This window comes from Chiloscyllium plagiosum, chromosome 7, assembly GCF_004010195.1.
Source record: "Chiloscyllium plagiosum isolate BGI_BamShark_2017 chromosome 7, ASM401019v2, whole genome shotgun sequence".
Taxonomy (NCBI): domain Eukaryota; kingdom Metazoa; phylum Chordata; class Chondrichthyes; order Orectolobiformes; family Hemiscylliidae; genus Chiloscyllium; species Chiloscyllium plagiosum.
The window spans coordinates 4,812,525-4,829,524 of NC_057716.1; the positions used below are offsets into that span (position 1 = coordinate 4,812,525).

The 17,000-nt window shown below is 39.7% G+C and overlaps 1 long non-coding RNA gene across 1 annotated transcript in view; it reads right to left on the reverse strand.

The window, feature by feature from the left end:
• The window catches only part of LOC122551265, a 58,920-nt gene extending 47,340 nt beyond the window's left edge, over window positions 1-11,580 (reverse strand). Inside the window, exon 1 of the long non-coding RNA XR_006312069.1 lies at window positions 10,584-11,580. This is a non-coding gene — a long non-coding RNA (uncharacterized LOC122551265). The remainder of the gene's footprint in view (window positions 1-10,583) is intronic.
• Window positions 11,581-17,000: the final 5,420 nt, after the last annotated feature.

Here is a 17,000-nt window from a genome sequence, read left to right on the forward strand (position 1 = left end):
TGGTTTTGTGCAGGGGAAATCATGCCTCACCAATTTAATAGAGTTCTTTGAGGAAGTGACCAAGTTGATAGATGAAGGAAGGGCTGTTGATGTCATATAGATGGACTTTAGTAAGGATAAGGTTCCCCATGGTATGAATCCAATTAGTTGAAGACTGGCACCTGTGATGCTGGGTGCCTGTGTAGCAGTCTGAGATGGATCATTCACTTGGCATTTCTGGCTTTCATCCCCACTCCAGCACTGAAGAAGCGTTATTTAGACTTAAACATTAACTCTGTAGCTCTCTCCATGTTGTGCAAGGTTTCTCCAGCATTTCCTACTTTATAGGACACAGAAGAACATAGAAGATACAGTATGTGGGAAAATAGATGGTGATATCTTGAAAAATGTCCCATTACAGAGGAGGTGGTGGTGAATGTCTTAAGACACATAAAGGTGGATAAATCCACAGGATCTGATCAGGTGTATCCTAGAACTCTGGGAAGTTAGGGAAATGATTGCTGGGCCGCTTGCTGAGATACTTGGATCATTGATAGTCACAGGCGAGGTGCCAGAAGACTAGAGGTTGGCTGACGTGGTGCTATTGTTTAAGAAAGGAGGTAAGAAAAAGTCAGGGAATCATAGATACATGAGCCTAATATCAGTGGTGGGCAAGTTGTTGGAGGGAATCCTGAGAGACAGAAGTTACATGCATTTGGAAAGGCAAAGACTGATTAGGGATAGTCAGCATGGCTCTGTGCATGGGAAATCATGGCTCACTAACTTGATTGAGTTTTTTGAAGAAGTAACAAAGAGTATTGATAAGAGCAGAGTGGTGCAAATGATCTATATAGACTTCAGTAAGGCATTCGACAAGGTTCTCCATGGGAGACTGGCTAGCAAAGTTAGATTACATGGAATACAGGGAGACCTAGCCATTTAGATACAGACTCAGAATGGAGGCCTGTGACCAGTAGTGTGCTGCAAGGATCAGTGCTGGGTCCACTGTTTTTCGTCATTTATGTAAATAATTTGGATGTGAACGTAAGAGGTATGGTTAGTAAGTTTGCAGATGGAGTGGACAGCGAAGAAGGTTACCTCAGAGTAAAACGGGAACTTAATCAGATGGGCCAATGGGCCGAGGAGTGGCAGATGCTGCATTTTGGAAAGGCAAATCAGGGCAGGACTTATACAGCTGAAAATGTGTTGCTGGTAAAGCACAGCAGGTCAGGCAGCATCCAAGGAACAGGAGAATCGACGTTTCGGGCATAAGCCCTTCTTTTATGTCCAAAACGTCGATTCTCCTGTTCCTTGGATGCTGCCTGACCTGCTGTGCTTTACCAGCAACACATTTTCAGCTCTGATCTCCAGCATCTGCAGACCTCACTTTCTCCTCCAGGACTTATACACTCAATGGTAAGGTCCTGGGGAGTGTTGCTGAACAAAGAGACCTTGGAGTGCAGGTTCATAGTTCCTTGAAAGTGGAGACTCAGGCAGATAGGATAGTGAAGGAGGTGTTTGGTATGCTCAACCTTATTGGTCAGTGCATTGAGTATAGGAGTTGGGAGATCATATTGCGGCTCTACAGGATATTGGTTAGGCCACTTTTGGAATATTATGCGCAATTCTGCTCTCCCTCCTGTAGGAAGGATGTTGTGAAACTTGAAAGGGTTCAGAAAAGATTTACCAGGATATTGCCAGGGTTTAACGGTTTCAGCTTTTGGGAGAGGCTGAATAGACAGGGGCTGTTTTCCCTGGAGCATGGAGGCTGAGGGGTGACAATATAGAGGTTTATAAAATCATGAGGGGCATGGAAAGCGTAAACAGACAAGGTCTTTTCCCTGAGGTGGGGGAGTCCAGAACTAGACGTCATAGATTTTGAGTGAAAGATTTAAAAGGGATCCAAGGGGCAACTTTTTCATGCAGCGGGCGGTGGGTGTATGGAATGAGTTGCCAAAGGAAATGGTAGAAGTAGGTGTAATTAGAATATTTAAAAGGCATCTGGATGAATATATGAATAGGAAGGGTTTTGAGGGATATGTGCCAAATGCTGGCAAATGGGACTAGATTAATTTAGGATATCTGGTCAGCATGGATGAGTTAGACTGAACGGTCTGTTTCCATGCTGTACATCTCTGTGAGTCTATGAGACAGAGGTAAAAATGTATTACGAATAAACAATCTTTGAATAAAAACCCAACTTCATAATCTTGTAGTTCCTGTCATCTTTCCACCAAAGCTTTTCCCTTACCGGGTGTCAACACCACTCAATTCTCAGGCCAATCTCTTTGGGTTGCAGGAAATACACTGCCATTGGTCTGTGTGCTGACCCACCTGCATAACTTGGATTCTCAGAACTACACCATTCTACTCACCCCATACCCACTCCAATCTCAAACTACATTCCCCCAGAGTCACACCCTGTCCCTCCCATGCTGTGAGCCTCAATCCCAACCTGAATCTGGATATTCCTTTTCCTCCCCCCCCATTACATCCCAACCTCACCAGCTCCCCTCCCGAAAAACCTTGGAACTCGATCAAGTATTTCAGTCTGGACCTGTGCTTTACTGGTAAGCACCCAATGAACAACTCCAACAACCACTATCACAAGAATATGAAAGAAATTCCACAGCACTGAAACAGTTGGACCCCAGTTCTGCAACCTCCACACCGCACCTGTGGTGAATTCCCAACCCCTAACAAGTTCACAGCCTCCGATGATCTCACACCTCCTGCGCACTCTCAACCACCACACCCAATAGCTCTCACATTCCTCACCACCACGAACTCTCATCCCTGATAAGTTCTCACCATGGTATCAGATTCTCACCCCTCCCGAACTCTCACCCTCCTACAAAAATCTCAACTCAGTCCTTGCCATCCATGAACTGTCACCTCTATCTCCAATACCTTCCCCAACCCACATACCTGTTGCTTCTTTCAGTGTCAACATCACTCAGACTTCCATCTGAACTAGACTGGAACATGCCTCCAATGTTAAGTTTTGGTTCTGACCTGTACTGAGTGGGGTGTGTGGTGACAGGTTTTAGTGAGAAAGGGAGTAGTGTAGAGGGGAGGCATTAAGATGGGGGCTTTGTTGAGTGGAGGGAAAAGGGTGGTGGGGAAGAGAGGAACATAGAGACAGAGGATAGGAAAGAGAAAGTAGGGAGAGAGAAGTGAGCAGGAGTGGAGGGAAGGAAAGCAGAAAAGAAGTGCATAGTAAAGGGGATCGAGGGATTCAGACTGGAGAGGGAAGCAGGAGCAGAATAAAGAAGGGAAGAAAAAGCAGGGATATGGGGAGAGCAGATTTTGGTGCTTGATCTCCTGAGCTTCTTGCTGGTTGTGATGAAGAGTTAGTCAACTTTAAACTCTCCCATCCTGATTCAATGAACAGAATATTAAATCTCAGCCTTGCATTTATCAAAATGATTATTAGGTCAGAGAGTCAAATTCCAATTTTTGGAATTCAGTGTGAACACGATATTGTTTGAGGGGTCTTGTGGTTCAATGGTAGGTGACCCTGTTTGGAATCTGGGTTTAAGTGCCACTTGCCCTGGAGAGGTCCCATAAAATGTCAGAATAGTTTAATTAAAAATAATTAAACAGTTCCGGTTTATATTTTTGCTCAGCTAGCTTCAAAAGTAAAGCTTCCACGACTGTCTCCCTAATCTCAATCACATAGCTCTGCTGGCAAGTGCAAAATTTTCCATTCCCACATCTTGCAGGCTCTGAGTGAGACTGATAATTTTGTGCTTAAATCTGCTAAGGCCCACAATTACTGAGAACTAGATTGAGACTGTGTATGTTTATGTCATGTTTAGTCTCTTTACTGCTGAGGGTGGGGGGAGAAGCATTGATCTCAGTAGCCTGCATTGGACAGAGTCCAGGTTTCAAAGACAAAAATACTTTTACACCAATCAATGCTGATCAGGCTGAAAATTTTGATTGTGTGAAACATGATGAACCAAGGATGAGTCCATTGCTCTATCTGTTTCATAGGATTCCTTGAACTGAACATTTCTATATTATTGCTGTGATGCGTGTCATATTGTTGCATGAATTGGGTGGTTAGCTCAGTTGGCTTGAATGTGTTCCTGTGGTTTAGAATAACATGAACAGCAGTTTGCTGAGATGAACTTGAAACCTATGTCCTTTCCCTGTCCCTGACAGTAGAAGGATTAGTAACCCAGCTACTGGCAAAACCTCATAAAATACAGCTCAAGATGAGGCTAAAGCCCAGACTTTAGGTACAGTGCACATAACATTCTGATAGGGATGTCGTCTAATTGTGGGGGTGTGCTGAAGATTAGACTTTATGGATATTAGCTCATCATAGCAGCAAGGATAGAAGCGAAGGTTTGCTTGAGGGGCTGAGGCAGCAACTCCTCCTGGCCCCAAAGCAGTGGGAACCAACTATTCCCTTCCTTATCCAGCTGTCGGGTTTTCAGCCCTGGAAAGGTAGCATCAACTCCCAACTGCACTTTGCAAATCTGAATTGATTGATCCACCTTGAAGATGTGGGTTACGCATACTCCACACCATCCACTTCTATAAACTGATGGCAGGCAGACTGGTGGCATGCTTCCTTATTTTTAATTTGCACACAGAAGTTGTATGCATTGCTGAAAAGGCCAACATTTATTGTCTATCCTTCACTGCCCTTGAAGCTGAGTAGCTGACGAGGTGATTCAGAGAGCAGGCAAGGATTTTGGTCACTCCTTCAGCAAGAATGCATTCAACTTGAGAGAAGGCAACATTTAAAAGCAAAATCTATTTGTGACGGATAATTTTCATAAATTAGCCAAATGTTGCCTCCCAGAATTCCACAAAACATGAAAAATCTGGCATATGCAAAACTGAGTGATTTTTTTCAACGTATTTGTCAAGAGTCAGCAGATTACACAATAGGTTTGTGTTTACAAACTGTAGGACTGCAAATATGCTAATTCATCCAAATGCAAACTCACATTCCTGACAAATGCTAACCCCAGAGAACCTTTGTCAGTTAAAGTCAAACTAATCTTACAAAAATAGGATCTTCCCCATCAATGTTGTCTTTATATGTTAACGGAATATGAATGAAATTGTTACAATATGTAAATTTCCAAACAGTTAAGAAGGACTGAACTGAGGGCCCACTTTTCAAACTTTTTGACTGATCACAATAAAGGCTTAAGGTCTTCTTAGCACGAGGTCATACCTCTCTTGAATTAACATGTAGTTAACTTTTTTTTTTAAACTTATAGCAAAAAGGAACCAATAATGAGGCTTTCTTGAGTAAAAGAAACTGTTTGTACCTGCTAACTCCGAGGAAAATAAGGATGTAGAATTAAACATGCAGTCATTTGGGTCCAGAGACATGTGCAGAATTAAAAGGGAATAGTGTCCAGTACAAAAGTGTAAGGTATAGAGTTAAAATTGTGCAGAGTAAGGGAACAGGCGTTTCTTCTGCAAAAGCTTGATAAAATTAGGCTGCGCATGCAAATTCTAAACAGTGAGAAGTGAAAACAGGTAGAATTATCTATGACTAACAAGGCAGAGCAACTGTGGAGTAGAATGGACCAGTAACAGGAGAATAGTGTGCCAGACGCAGGAGGGATGTGGCCAACGGATGGAATTTAGTTTGGCAGGATGATCGCACGAAGACAGCAAACTATGCCAGGATAGTCACATATAAGGAATGAGATAAGAGTAAGGGGCAACAAGCTTAGAGTAATGGGAGAAGTAAACAGAGGCAGAGTGAAGCTAGAGCTTGTGATTGGTTACTTTTGCTGTAGCACGTAGCCTATGGGGTGAAAGGGGAGGACCGAGAGACGCAGCTGAACTGCATAAATCAGAATGTAACCCTCAGATTGAGATGCCTACTCGTTAGACACCCATCTTGCAAGTACATATCAATAAAATTCGCTGCTTCAGAATTTGACTCGGACTAAAATTTATTGATATGTGAGCTTTGTTTCTCACAAAAAGGTAAGAAAATAACATACAGTTTTAGAGTCTTTACAGTGCAAAGTGATTATTATTAAGACAACTAGCATTTTATTGACTAATTGAATTTAAATTCCCTTAGTTGCCTTGTTGTGATCAGAATTACAATAGAATGGAATAGTAATTTATTGTCACTTTATTTTTACAAATATAGAATATAATTTAAAGAGTTTAAGTCGCAATACTCTGGTGTCATCTTAATAACAGAAATTATATATATTTTAAAAAATTAAGAAAGTCCATCTTAGTTCAATTAACAGCTCCAGGTCTCCCGAGATTGAGGAAACCCAATACTAAAGCTACTGTAAGGAATCCCAGGCCACCACCAAAGCAGTCCTGGGAAGTTGTTCAGCACTCTAGACTACTAATATCATAACTATGTTACCATTGCATCTTGTAATGCTCATTTGACTGAAAAGGTAAATGTTATTAACATTAGTGAGACTAAATTTAAAAGAATCTTTTAAATGAGAAAATAAATACCTTCACTGCCTGACTTTAAGTATTTTTTAAAAAGGGATAACTGCTGTCCACATTACATGAGGACTTTTTAAAGCAGTTCAATTCAGCAGGGGCTAATATTTCAAACGTAGGGAATTCCTGGACAGCAAGTAATCAATTTGTTAAAATATTTGTGATTTTTGATTTTTGGAAGATCAAACGTCAGAAATCGTGTCACAGGACTAATTTCAGAAAAAAAAAACTTTTTTTATTAAAACATGGTGAGAAGCTGTATGATGTTCCACCTTGAAACGCTCAGGAAAAAAACTCCAGCATTCCCCTCGAGGTGAAAAGCTAAACTGACAGAATCTAAACTTTTGAGAGAACTTTGTGTAAAAGCATTCAAAATTATAAAACATATTATTGTCAAATGTATAATGTTTTCAGTGAATTTTGACATTTAAATAAAAACATAATTAGAAAAACAATGGGAAAAGAAATTTGGGTACTTCGTCCCAATTGATCTTGTTGTTTGTAGGTTTCAGGACCTGGGAGCAACCTTATGGTGATATCGTGGAGCTGGACATCACTGAACATAACAGCAGTGTGGGTGGAATTAAACACTACAATAGACTAAAACCTTAATCTTAAAAAGGCACGTGGACGTGAATACATAAAAAACACAGATGAGACTTTATCTAAAATAAGTATAAGGTCAGAACCTATGCGTGATATGATTAACACTAAATACTGCTATACAGCGTAATGTATAATAAATAGTATTGCTTTGAAATCTAAGACTGAAAACGGTTCTTAACCAGCCTGTGTCTAAAATTCAAAGTGGCATTAAACCACAGAATAAAAGAGATCCTATTAATTAAGTACAAATGAATCTCCTCTTCCATGTTTACATATAACTAAACCCCAGTGAATCAAAATATCTACCATTTATGCCATAAGTTACTAAATTGTAGAAATTTTGACTATTTATAAAACAGAGGTTCTATGCAAAAATATTTGGAGGGTACAGTGAGGCACAATACTTGAGTGAAAATAAGTAGAAACAGAAACCAACTATAGAAACTGTACAACAACCAGCAATTAATTTCTTTTCCCCAGAACACATCCAAGAATGAACTAGGAGATTGTTTTCATGGTGGTTGTCCAATCAGCACATAAGTTACTAAGACTTCTACAAGTTGAGAACACCTAAATGATATGTTTAGATCTCAGGAAAGTCAAACTATCATAAAAATCAAGGACGTTTGCAAAATAACCAATATGTTATGCAAATTCTTAAACTCTAATTCTTCCATTTTTAGGAAATAGTTGCAGGAGTAGACCATTCAGCCCTTCGAGCCTGCACCACCATTCAATATGATCATGCAATCTCAGTATTGCATTCCTGCTCTCTCTCCATACCCCTTGATCCCTTTAGCTGCATGGGCCAGGTGCAGCTCCCTCATGAATATATCTAACCAACTAGCTCAAACAGCTTTCTGTAGTAGAGAATTCCATAAATTCACAACTCAGAAGAAATTCTTCCTCATCTAATCCTGAATGGCTCACCTCTTATTCTTAGACTGTGGCCTCTGGTTCTGGACTTCCCCAACATCTTGAACACTCTTCCCATGTCTAGCCTGTCAGGATTTTATGTTTCTATGAGATGTCTCTCAACCTTCTAAATTCCAGCAACAATAAGCCCAGGCAATCCAGTCTTCCCTCATGTATTAGTCCTGCATTCCCAGGAATCTGTCTGGTGAACCTTTGCTGGACTCCCTCAATAGCAAGAATATCCTTCCTCAGACTAGGAGACCAAAACTACACACAATACCAAGGCCCTGTATAACTGCAGCATGACATCTCTACTGTTATATTCAAATCCTCTTGCTATGATGGCTAGCATACCATTAACGTTCCTCACCACCTACTGCACCTGCATGCCAACCTTTAGCAACCATTCCACCATGACACCCAGGTCTCATTCTATCCCATCTTTTCCTAAGCTGCCACCATTCAGATAATAATCTGCCTTCCTGTTTTTGTGACCAAAGTGGATAGCCTCACACTTATCCACTTTATAATGTATTTGCCAAATATTTGCCCACTCATCCAGCATGTCCAATTCACCTTGCAGCCTCTTAGCATCCTCCTTACAGCACACACTGCCACCAGCTTAGTGTCAGCTGCAAATTTGGAGATATTGCATTCAATTCCTTTGTCCAAATCATTAATGCATATTGTGAACAGCTGGGGTCCCAACACTGAACCCTGCAGCACCCTACTTGTCACTGTCTGCCAACCTGAAAAGGACCTGTTTATTCCAACTCTGCTTCCTGTCTGCCAACCAGCTCTCTATCCACGTCAATACATTATCTCCAATACCATGAGCTTTAATTTTCTTTACTAATCTCTTGTGTGGAACCTTGTCAAAAGCCTTTTGAAAGTCCAGATACACAACATCTTTTACACGCTACTTGTTATATCCTTAAAAAATTCTAGAAGATTTGTCAAGTATGATTTCCCTTTAGTGATTCCATGCTAACTAGGACTGATTCTGTCATTGCTTTCCGAATGCTGAAAAATTACATCCTTAATAATTGACTCCAGCATTTTCCCTACCATCGATGTCAGGCTAGCTGGACTATAATTCTCGGTTTTCTCTCATTCCTTTCTTAAAAGGTACGGTTATATTAGCTACCCTCCAGTCCATTGGAAGACACTTGCACAGTCTATGGAATGCTGGAAAATTATCACCAATGTATCTGCTATTTCTAGGCCCACTTCCTAAGTACTCTAGGATGCAGAGCATCAGGCCCTAGGGACTTACTGGATTTTAATCCCATCATTTTCCCCAATACCATTTCCTGATTTCTTTCAGGTCCTCCTTCATGCTTAACCCTCTGTCCCCTTGCATTTCCACAAGGTTAGTTGTGTCCTCCTTTGTGAATTCTTTACAGAAACCAATTATTTGCATAATTTTTTTTGTAAGTACCCTAATGTACACATTTTTACTTTAATGTATATAATGTTATTGTGAAGATTATGATCATGGGCAAGCAATCAAGATGCAGCCATTGTACAGTCTAGCTTGCAGCATGTAGCAAGAGGAAACAGAACTCTGCTGTTCTTCAGAGTTGGCCAATGAGCTTAATCGACTCTGATCTGGAGCATATTTGATCTTGAACATGTATTGGAACTAATCCTGGTAGGTAAGGGTAGAGAATGGGAGTATAATTGCCACAAATTCACATCATGATTAGTAGATCAGCACTAAGTATCTGCCATTGACTGTCACACACAGTAATTAACAATGCATATGCTGCAACTTCATACAATAAGCATGATTTTTAATTCTCTGAAAAACAAAAGAATGTCCTTCTTACAACATTTTTATGAATTGGTCTGGAATAAATTGCAAGCAAATTCGATTCTCACTTACAGGGAACCATACGAATTTAACTGATAAGAACAGCAGGATAAGAACATGCACAGCACACTGGGGAGACAACCTTATACGTTCATTGTCCTGGTGTCAAGATAACAAACTGTTTTCAGCGTCAATTATTCTTTTCACTTTTTTTTTAAACTTGTCACAACTCACTGCAGATAGTGTGTTGTAAATCAAATCCGACCATTCATCAAGTCATCACAAATGTGAATAATTAAATCACCAAATTGCCCAGTTATACATAACTGTATTTCATGTTTTAAAAAAAACATGAGTTTCACTTTTCATTGACAAGAGTATCATTGTAAATATTGTAATCAAACTTTTTAAACAATAGCACAAAGTAGGGAGATGAGTTGCTAATCTATAATTGTATAACTTAAACAAAAACAATATATGGACAGGATTTCTAAGTTATATAACTTAAACTTTTCTCCTTTTTAAAAAGTCACACCAAAGCATACAAGACATAAACATTACAGCTGAGAAATAAAGTAACAGGTCAGAGACACAATTCTGGTACCAGTCTGGATCAGAGACGTCAATGGGTCATTTTTGATTCCCCTTCTGACTTTGTTGTTGACACAGGTAAATCAATTCTCTGTTTCACTTCACATGTTGAGAACTTGCTCATTTAGCGTCTCTTAAAATGGTTTTTGCTGAGAGAGTAGCTTACAAAGGAAAGGTGAGCAGAAGTAACTAACTACCAGAAATTTTGTTTTACCTCTCTGTGCAAAAGGGAGAGGAAAAGAGGATCGTTTCTCTTTGTAGGCTGATTGTTACTGCTGTATTGTCTACACACACAGCGACAGCCACCTGTCCAGAAGCCAAACAAGAAATTGTTACTATGATGAGTACTGATGAACACATTAAGTGGTGATAATTGATAAGCCAATGAAAAGACCGTGTCTGGGCAGAACCCACAATGTGCTCGAGTAACTTTGTTTTTAAACTCCAAGGATTCTCTAAATTAGTTTCTCTGGTTAAAGCAGTATCTTTCCGTTTTAGACCAAAAAAAAGAGGTATTTATAAATCCTAGATTACTCCAGTGGTACATGGTGAAATGAAGCATAAAAATATATTTATTGAACAGCAGCACATTTTTGTTATTGGGAGGAATTGATAATTCTGCTCTCACAGTAAAATTTACTACAAAGTAAAAGCTCTGTCACTGTGCAAACCTGCACAGTTTTATTAGTTCTTGAGTTCATAGTAGCATGGAAACAAACATGAAAATAAATTGCAATTTGATTACAGATACAAATTTCCCTTACGTAAACTGGAATGGATTATAATAAATATCAGCCAAATGCTACCAAGGAGTTAAAATACTTCAACTTGAGTTCTTTACAACTTAAGAGTTGAAATTAAAATCTCTAGGTAAGTGTTACTGACCAGTCCCCAGTCCAGATGAACTTAATCCTAGGGTCTTGAAAGAGGTGGTAAATGCATTGATAATAATTGTCCAAAATTTGCTAGATTTGCAAAGGCTCCATCAGATTATAAAATAGCCAATATTTTTTATTCAAGAAGGGGAGAAAAAAAAGTAAACTTATAGGTGAGTTAGCTTGACATCTATCATGTAGAAAGTATTTGAACTGATCATTAAGGTGGTTTTTGCTGTGTACTTAGAAATGCTCAAGGTAAAGGGCAACATGGTGGCTCAGTGGTTAGCACTGCTGCCTCACAGCACCAGCTGTGAGTCTCCAGGTTCAATTCCAGCCTCGGGCGACTGTGTGGAGTTTGCACATTCTCCCCGTGTCTGCGTGGGTTTCCTCTGGATGTTCAGGTTTCCTCCCGCAGGCCAGGTGAATTGGCCATATTAAGTTGCCCATAGTGTTAGGTGTATTAGTCAGACAGAAATGGGACTGGGTGGGTTACTCTTCGGAGGGTCGGTGTAGACTTGTTGGACTGAAGGGCCTGTTTCCACACTGTAGGGAATCTAAACAGGAAGAGACAGCATGGTTTTGTAAAGGTAAAATCCTGTTCAACCAACTTATTGTAATTCTTTCAAAGAATAACATGTAGATAAAAGGAGGGTCCATAGTTAGTGTATTTAAATTTCCAGAAGACATTTGACAATGTGCCAGATAAAAGGTTATTGTGGAGAGTAGGAACACAAGGTGTGTTTTTTCAAATTCTATGATGGGAGCTGGCAAGGCCAATGGTTTTTGCACATCCTTAATTGCCTTTGAACTGGATGACTTGCTCTGCCATTTCACAGGGCAGTTAAGAAGTAAGTACATTGCTGTGGGTCTGGAATCACATCTAGGTCAGACCGATAAGGATGACAGATTTTCTTCCCTAAAGGGCTTCAGTGACCTTTTAAAACAAGTGACAATAATTCTATGGCACCTTAGCTGAGATTTATGATTTATTAATTGAATTCAATTTCCACCAGCTGCCATACTAGGATTTGAATTCAACACTATTATGTTCAGTGAACATAGTTCACTGAAATTATCACAACACTATTATCTTCCTAAGTAACACAATATGAAGGATAGAGGATTGACTGGCTAGCAGGAAACAGAGAGTATACAAAATGGGTCCTTTTCCAATTGGCAGGATATGACAAGTGAATTACTATAAGGGCCTGTGCTGTGACCTCAGCTTTTTACCATTCATATTTAATTACTTGGATGAAGGGAAGGAAGGCATGGTGCTTAATTTTGGTGAAGAGACACAGGTAGAGAGAATAGGTTGCAGACAGCTTTGGGGAAGTCAAGAGGGTGGTAAAAGTCTGACAGACGGAATATAATCTGAGAAAATCTGAACTTGTTCACTTTGGCAGGAAGAATAAAAAAAGAGAGCACTACTTACATGGAGAATGATTGCAGAATTCTGAGGTGAGAGAGATCCAGGTATTCTAGTGAATGAGTCACTAAAACTCACTATGGAAGTACATACACATAATTAAGAATGTTACCTTTAATTACAGGGAAGAATTGATTATAAAAGTAAGAATGATTCAGGGCATTGGTGCATCATCCAGACCTGGCTCCCTTAAAATATTTTAAGAAGGTAGCCTAGACCCTAACCTTTTCTTATTTTTAAGGTTGATGTGAAGTGCATGTCCCAGATGTGATGACGCGACTGATCAAACTACCCAACGTCAAGCAAAACAGTCTATTTCAACACTATAGTTAGAATACAAACAAACAAAAGAGGAATTTAGACTAAATGAACTATTGGAAAACTTAAGTGAATAATAGACACAGTACCTAATGCTAACTAACTGTTCCAATATAGTAGTATCCCATAAACACCTTCCTTGGCGGAAAGGTAAATTCACACACAGATTCTGATATGCAGTTCTCCAATCCAGGAGAAAACAACATCAAAAGAGATTTCAGAGAAAGCAACAACTCAATCATTTATTGATGCTTCAAACCGTTCAAACAGCTTCTGACTGCTGTAGCTAAAACAAAACTAGAAAGCCTGGTCTATGAGAACTGGCCACACCCTTTCCATTGTTATAACTGTTTTAAAAGAAACCTAAAGGCCTCCTAAGTTATTTACTTTAGCTATTTTCGGTACCCAGGTTGGCACATATGTCTTTACAAACTCTCTTCAAAAAAAAACACAAGCCAAAATAACCTTTTTTAAAATGACAGCTTTGTCACGAGTGAGACTGCATTTTGAGTAGAGTACACTTTTAGACCTCTTTTGTCAGAAAGAATGTAAATGCATTAGATATGATTCAGAGAAATATTACTCGCCTGATACCTGGAATGAATGGATTGTCTTGTGAAGGTAAGTTGGACAGACTGAGCTTATTTGCACTGTAGTTTAGAAGAGTGAGGGGTGACTTGACTGAAGTGTATAAGATCCTGAATGGTGGTGACTGTGTGGAAGTGGAAAGAATGTTTCCTCATATGGGTGAGTCCAGAAATAGGAGCACTCTTTTAAAATTGGAGACTCCGTTTTTAGAGTGGAGTATAGGAGAACATTTTTCTCTGTGTGTTGTGTGACTTTGGAACTCTCTGTGTCAGAAGGCAGTGGAGGTGGCATCATTTAACTTTTTTTTTAAGATGGAGTTAGATAGATGTGTCTTAGGCAATGGAATCAATGGTTATCAGTGTTAAGTGAGAATGTGGAATTTGAAACGTAAGCGGACGAGTCATGATCTTATTGAATGACAGATTAGGTCTGTGGGTTGAATGGCATACATTTGCTCCTTGATCATATGTTAATAATAATTCCTCAGTGATGTGCTGTGGCAATGCAATTTTGAACTCTATACTTCTAAGCAATACCTTGTGAGATGGTGGTATAAATGTCACAGGGCTAATAATCTAGAGATAATGTTCTGGACACATGGGTTCAAATCTCCCACAACAACAGCACATGTAACTTAAATTGAATTAATGAATACAAACCTGGAAATAACAGCCAGTTTCACAAATGATGTCATGAGCTAGATCCCTAGTTCACTAATGCCTTTTGGATCTGGCTTACATGTGACCTCCAACTAAGGTTTAAAATGCATGGAGGTGATAGATGAATTTTCAGCAATGGAAACTACCTTGTCCAAAGTAGTTTCAAACTTCTTGTTAAACATGAGTAAGAAAAGCTCTTTCTGATTTGATCCCTCAGGTGATGAACCATTATTCCTCCATCATGAGCACAATTTGAAAGAACAACTGAGGATGGTGAAGATACAGGGTGAACCTGGGTCAATGTCCATTACCAAAAATGGCTTGTTGGCACCACTGCTGACCATCCTAAAGGACATTTCTGCATCTGAGGTGAGTGGTGAGGGAACAAACAAGACATAAAAATCTACTGGATCTTTTCTTACCAAACTATCTATTACATGTGTAACTATACATAATGATATAAGTATGAGTGATCACTGTCGAGAGTGTGGTGCTGGAAAAGCACAGCAGTTCAGGCAGCATCCAAGGAGCAGAAGAATCGACATTTTGGGTGAAAGACCTTCATCAGGAATGAGGCTGTGAGCTGAGGCGTGGAGAAATAAATGTGAGGGGGATGAGGCTGGGGGAGAGATAGCTGAGAGTGTGATAGGTAGTTGAAAGTGGGGGGTGATGGTGATAGATCAGAGAGGAGGGTGGAGCTGATAGGTGGGAAGGAAAATGGACAGGAGGACAGGTCATGAGGGTGGTGCTGAGTTGGTAGGTTGGTTACTGCACAGCCCACGTGAAGGCAAAGTCACCTCTACGCTGAGAATACCATCACGGCATTACATCTGGGCTAAATGGGGTAGTTTCAAGGCAGACCTACCAATTCAAAACTGGGCATCCATGAGGCATTTCAAACTATTAACAGCAGCAGAATTGTATTCAGCACAATCTGTAGCATCATGCCCTGACATATCCTGCACTTTACCATTACCATCAAATCAAAGAATCAACCAAGGTACAGTGAAGAACCACATGCCAGGAGCAGCACTAGACCTGTCTATAAAAGTGAGATCAACCTGGTTATGCTCCAAATAGGACAATTTGCAGTCAAAATCAAAAAAGCAGTATGCAATAGATGTAGTTAATCCATCCACAAATATCAGATCCAAGACTGTATCGTGTCATATCCAGTTGTAAACAGTGGTGAACTACTCAATAACAGTAGGAGGAGGTTGAAAAATAACACCCTCTGCAAAAGTGGAAGAACCCAGTACATCAGTGCAGCACATTAGTGAGATTTTACCTGCAGAAATGCATACAGTTTTGGACTTCTTACCAATGAAACAATACATATGTATTGGAGGCAGTTCAGATAATATTCACTAGTTTGATTCCTAAGATTGTCTTATTAGGAAATATTGAGTAGTTTGGACTCATGTTCATTGGAATTGAGAATGAGAGGTGAACTTATTTAAGCCTCTATGACCCTAAGGTGGCTTCACAGACTAGATGCTGAGAGAATGTTTCCCATCATGGGAAATCTAAAACTTCCAAAATAAGATGTTTCTAATAAAGAGAGAGATGTGAAGGAACTTTTATGAGTACACAAGTAAGTAGAGTTAAGAGTAGATCAGCTATGATCTTGTTGAATGGCTCCTGTTCATGTGGTTTTTATGATCTTATAATTTAAAACTACGAACATATTACATTTTAGTTTAAGATACTACTTTGTAGTTTCAAACCTTATGAATTTTGGACCATATCCAATCCTGTAAATAAAGGCGGCCCTATCAGAAGTAATAGTTATAGCTAATTAATCAAAGACAGTGTCCAAAGAAATAACTAAACATTAAGGCTAATTGCTCAGTACAAAATGCGCTCATTTCGTATTATTTGTCATGAATGCCTTTGAAAGTATTGGCACATAATGCACTGGTTTAGATAACAATCACTGTCAGGTAATGGACAGCATAACATTGTGACTTAGTCTGAGGTGTGGTAAGGGTGTTGCATTGTGCAAAAAAAAAATGGTTTAAATTCAAGCCTTTCAAGGAATGGCTAAGTGACAGCTGTCATTATTAACATATCATAAATGTGTACTGCATGATAAAATGCATAGCCTGAGTTAATTTTATGGATATTGATGTCCTGGCAAATATCACGGGCTGAAATTGATCAAATTGGTTGGGGTGAGTTTGGGTCCACAGAATCTGTAGCCGAATATCCTTTGATATATTCCTGACTGACACCAGAAAATGAGCTCAATTTTACTGTGTAGTCTGTGCCCACTTGGCCCTGAGATGGAGCACATGCATTTGCTCAAAAGTTGAGTCTTTCTGTGGTCAGTGGATATTGCAGGGACTGGTGGACATCGTTGACAGAATTTGTCAACAATGCCTGCAATATCGTCTGGTCACAGAAGGGCTCATACAATTATTCAATTCTGTCAGTCTTATTTGTCACACAGTTTACTATTTTTTAATTGTGTCCCTTTTGTTAACATCTTATACCTGATGACACTGGGTTGATTAGAAAACAAAGCTGGCATATAATTGACAAAAAGAAGGACATCAATCCCTGGAAGGGAAATCAGATCCATTTGGCAAAAGAGTAAGCAAATTTGTATGCTTGTACCACACCCTCGGTAATGTAGAGTTAGAGAGTCATAGAGATGTACAGCACAGAAACAGACCCTTCGGTCCAATTCATCCATGCCGACCAGATATCCAAACCCAATCTAGTCCCACCTGCCAGCACCTGGCCCATATCCCTCC